This window comes from Galeopterus variegatus, unplaced genomic scaffold, assembly GCF_000696425.1.
Source record: "Galeopterus variegatus unplaced genomic scaffold, G_variegatus-3.0.2 Scaffold10905, whole genome shotgun sequence".
NCBI classification, from domain to species: domain Eukaryota; kingdom Metazoa; phylum Chordata; class Mammalia; order Dermoptera; family Cynocephalidae; genus Galeopterus; species Galeopterus variegatus.
In genome coordinates this window covers 44544-49893 of record NW_007737016.1, presented here as the reverse complement: position 1 = coordinate 49893, position 5350 = coordinate 44544, and the positions used below count along the sequence as shown (strand labels likewise).

The 5350-nt window shown below is 37.0% G+C and overlaps 1 pseudogene; it reads right to left on the bottom strand.

The window, feature by feature from the left end:
* Nucleotides 1–3490: 3490 nt before the first annotated feature.
* On the bottom strand, nucleotides 3491–4448 carry LOC103610310 (annotated as a pseudogene).
* Between the last annotated feature and the right edge of the window lie 902 nt (nucleotides 4449–5350).

Sequence of the window (5350 nt, the reverse complement as noted above, 5' to 3'; positions counted from 1 at the left end):
ACCACCTCATTTCATTTCTTCCTAGTCCTCTTACTTGCTATATTTTTTTCCATAACACCTATCATTATCTGACACATTATATATTTTATTCTTTTGTTTGCTTGCCTCCCCCACTAAGATGTTAGTACCCTTAGGGCATGAATTTTTGTCTGCTCATACGCCGTAGTCTCCCTTGCACCTAACACAGTACTTAGCACATATTAGGCATTCACATAATATCTGCTGAATGAATCAGTATGATGAAATAATGATTGTCCACTGAATAAGACCTTTAAACATGATATATTAACTATATTTCCTAAAGAAGAACTCCTCTTTTCCCTACTTCCTAATTGGGAGGTACTGAGGTCATCCAAAGGAGAGACTAGGTAGGCTTGCATGAGCTGGATATGGCGAATACGTCGTAAAGTGTCTTGTATGTCTCAGATTCTGTCTTAGAGAACTTAAGGTTGGTTATCATATTCACCAAGATATGCAAATATAAAAGAAAGGAGGTAGGATACCAGACGAGTATTAAAGGTCCCACAATCCTGCTGCCTTGCAGGTGATTTATGAGCTGATTCATGATGTTTAATGTATATCATAGATGTTTCTGATTTTTAAAAGAGTGGAAAAGAAAATAATATATACGTTATATTCCAAAAGGCAAGGAAGTATTAAATATTTAAATGTCTATGCTATATAATTGTATTCACCATGAATAAATCAAGCAGGGTGTCTCACAAGCCACTTCATCCCCCTGTCAAAAGTTCATTAAAGAAAAGCTTTGAAGAGCAAATATTAGTAGAACCTCTGATTTCTTGTTTTTCTAAATTATTTGTGACGTTTGGGGACTTGTTTGTGCAGCAATCAGAAAAGCATTATTTCTTTTGTTACAGTTTCCCACACACCCCAAAGCTGGTGCAATTAAAGAAAAAGATAAAACAGTGGTGCAGAAGAGCAAACATCTGTTTTACTTATAAAAACTGAGGAATTCATGTTGGTGGAGAATTTATTAGCAAGGAATATATTTGCTGATTCTAGTAGCGCTTCCCAGGCCACCCCAGTAAGAAAGGCAAAATTGCAATCAGGGTTATACATCATTGGGAGAAACAGAGTTGGAAAACACTAGAAGATATCCCTTCTCTGGGTCTTCCACACCTATTCCCAATTTCATTAAGAAAAGAATCTCTTACTCTGACGATCCCCATCTGTCTTCATTTTCCTGAAAGGGAAGATGGGAATAAACGAGGTTGAGAGGAGATAGAGAAGGATGGAAATAGATAGACAGCTGCTATGAAGTTTTTGAAATTTACTCTCATCTTAATCTGGAAATATTACATACTCTAGCAGCAGTCATCATGTATTTTCATCTTATTACAGACATTTTCTACCAAAAGGACATCAGGTATGTTACTAAGATTGCTCTCCAACTTAAGAAGTTAAATAATCCCTGAAAATGATCTTTGGGTTCCTGGAGGAAATCTGTTTGCTATTGGGACTCCATTCCATATGCCTTCCATTTAGGGACAGACCCAGGTATTGTGAACTTTGAAGCTTATATGATGCAGGTAGAAGAGCCTTTTAAGAAAATAATTTGCAAAATGTAACAAATGAATGATTTGACAGTTATCAAAAAAAAATCACAAAATCCAGGATAATTACACACATTTTCAGATAATTACAATCCTTGCTTCTGTATACTTTTCTCTTTTGGTGTGTTCTTTTGTTGCGCTTTGGCTGGTACACTTTGGTTGAATCTTCATATTTCAAAGATTTTTTAATATTTTCTTTATTTTTTCATAAGACTAAATTTATTCAAAAACATATATTTGACTATCAGTATCCAACAGTATAAATAGCACAACAAATTTGTAGATTTCTAATATTTTAATACAGAGTCCATGACTACATGCAGTACATCATGTAGGTAAAGAGAGGTAGAGGAGGAAAAAGAAGATTGTGGTTGAGGTCCAGTAAAATAAGTACAGAAGTGATGGTAGCATGTAGGTTCTTTTTCCCAAAATGAAGAAAAATAAAATGTTAAGTTTGCATTAAGAACTGCAAAACTATAGGGTGCCCATAAGAAGTACCTCACTCTTTATTGTTATACTATCCAATTTTTAAAACCCAGTTTGAAAAATAAGCACTGTGTCATGTTATTATAAGGCAGGCTAATGACCCTCCCTCATCATGAAAAGCCTGAATTGGTGATTTTTCTTTTTTCTGAACTTCTAGAAAAGAGGCAATGAGAGTACTTTGGTTTGGGTTCAAGTGAGAGGTTTTCAATGAGGATTTTGAAATTGAAGAGCCCCACATTCAGGATATATCCATGTTCAGAAAGCCTGACTAAAAGAAGCCAAACTAAAAAACTCACTTAGCGTTAATACACACCTCTTTCCTTTCAGTTATTTTTTTTTAACATAAAGTGGAAAACAACAAAAACCCCTAATAAGTTAAAATGAGTCAAATACCCACTCTACACAGGTAAGACCTTCACAAAGGTCAACTGAAGTAATCCTGAGCTAAAACTGAATTGTGCAGGCTTTCAATTAAGTCACCTGTCATGTAATGCAAACAAAAGTCAATTATTTACACACTCAGTGAACGCTCTTAGAAATGTGCCCCGAGAAGCATTACTGTTGTTTTGTGCCCCTGGAGACTTGCACATTTTATTCTTCAGACAGTTTAACATTTTTAATGGAGTGTGTTCTCTACCATATGGTAATGCTTTAATACTATTCATACAAGATCTTGCCTATCCTAAAGGCTTGCCATTTCCCCAAGAGCAGCTTTGATTCTGCTTTAGAAGTTTCACATGAATTGAAATCTTTATCAAATATTAATATGAAGTGAGGTGACACAGAATGCAACATATACAGTCAATTTACCTCTCTGTATATTTAGAAATTACTTTCACTTTCAAGGTATTTACACCAGAAAGCTCAGTTTTCACTGCTTAATAATCAGCAGTACAGGTTTAATCATCAGAAAATTGGTGAGACCTTAATATTTCAAAATTATTAAAAACCATCTCTAGGAGCAATCCATGTTACTGAGTTATGCCAAATTTATTATTATGATGGAAGACAAGTGTAGCTACCCATCTTTTAAAAAGCCCCAATCACTGCTTTTCTAGTAGAGAGACTAAAACTACATTCAGTTTATTGTATGACAAATCCTATCTCTGTCCCCTGAAATTTCCCTAGTTTCATTCATTAGAAGGGGATTTTTAAAAAAGACTTAAAGAGCACTTTACAGCAGCATTCAGATTTCATATAAATACTCAGTATCTTAAATATTATGTACATTTCTTTTTTCTTTTAGGAAGCTAGACACTGGCTTCAGAATTTGTGGGACTGGGGGAAGAATAACCCTTTCAGAACTATTCTACAAACTGTCTTTTGGCAGAATAGCAGGTATCCAAGTTAAAAATAAGAGGGTCAGTTTGTCACTTTGTGGTCTTTTCAACTATAAATGGCTTTTTGTTCCCCTTCGACATCCACCTCAGTCACCACTCCTGAGTGAAGATGGGCAGAGTCTCCTGCCGCTGTTCCTCTAGATTGTCAGCAACTGCTTTCTTCTTGCATTAAGGCCTGAATAGATGTGTGTGGATGAGGACTTCCCCAAAACACCATTTATAGATAATCCCACAACATATGTTCTGTCTTTTCTACTGTGTGAAATCTAAAAGAAAAAAAAACAGTGTCATGTTAGAGCTGGAAGCCTTCTCTGTATCTGATCCGTCACCTGACTTGTTACTGTAACAAGGAGATGGAGTTGGGCAGGCACTGGAAGTGGTACTGTGAGCATCAGAACTGTGACTTTTAAATTCCTTTTGCAACTTACTGATCTGTTTGCCTTTTATCCTATTTCCAGATAGTGTTGAATTTCTTTGGTTTCAATGCAATCTTTAGACTGGGTCCTGCCCTGGCAACTACCACATGATTTCAGCAGGTTGTTTTCTTCTTCTTCTTCTTTTTTTTCCCTTTTTATCCTGCTGGCAACTTAACTTCTTCCATCTTTTCACAAGCAGGACACAGGCACTGCAGATGACTCCTGACCAGTCTCATGCAAAAACAGCTCTGGAAGTGCTTCTCATAGTGTTTATTGTCAGTGAATTGAGAGCTGGAGGATTAAGCTCTGCAAATACAGCAGTCCTCTACACTTTAGTACATCTTTGATTTGTGAAACCAAACATCTTTTCTTCTGGGCAAGTCTTCCAAAAACAGTGCTTCCACGCACAACAATATTCCTGAAGTGTGAAGTGCACACCAGACCAACTCCCCCTTCAAGTGGTTCCTCCTCCTTTACTTGGATTTTATAATATTTTCTATGGAGAGACTGGAAAGATTATTCAATCTTTCCTCTATCAGGGTCAATCAAAGTTATTGTTTCCTCTCTACCCACATGCTTTCAGTGCCAGATGCTTTCAGAGGCATGCACATGACAAGACGAGCTCTGGCCATGTACTCCGCACTCTGGGTACAGGGCTCATTAGGATAGCACTAGGAGAAGAAGGAAGATTCCTGGGAGGCATTCCTTTACCGGGACAGTAGAAATAACTTAACTATATGCTGACATAGTTTTGAGCCTCATAAATATTAGGTTGACCATATGAAATTGCCAATGTACAATCATTTTCAACCTCTAAAAATAACAGTTTTATATGGCTTACACTAATATAGCCCACTAAGACCCAAAATAAATGTATTCCCAACTCAGTATCCTATTAGCCAAATTCCAAAATTGCCCATGGCCCTTCTAACACCACTTTGCACTAGGAGAAATATGACAGAGGTGGGTAGACATGCAAAAAGACCACAGTTTTAACCTGACCGTGTTTAAATCATCTTAATTGCAAATTCTATATAAGACCATGTGAACGAGGCCCGGGGTCTTGGACAAAGCCTGGGAAAATAAGGGGCCCTGAAGGCTAACGTCCATTTACATCATAGTAAATTACCTCTGTAGTCCCAATCCTATGACTGGAAGTTTTTTCATCTGACCAGTCCCAAGGAAGCTTACACAGGGCAATAGAAAAGTGAACACACTTTGCTTTTCCCAAGGAAAAAGACTTCCCACATGTCACAAAGAAATGATTCCCAATTTATAGACACAAGCAGAGCAGAGCCTTGTCCATCTATAACTAGATTCAGATAATCCTGTCCAGGATGATGAAAATTTCTGTGAAACAAATAGTTCTATATTGGGAAAGGAACCTTATCTCCTTATCATTATTCCCTAGGGCATTCACTAATTGTGTGTTCCGTACACTAGGTACCTTCCCCTAATGTGGGCACGTGTAAAACACAGCACCTTCTGATAAAAATGGTCTCAATACAAAATGTAAACTTGTGCTTTATCTGGA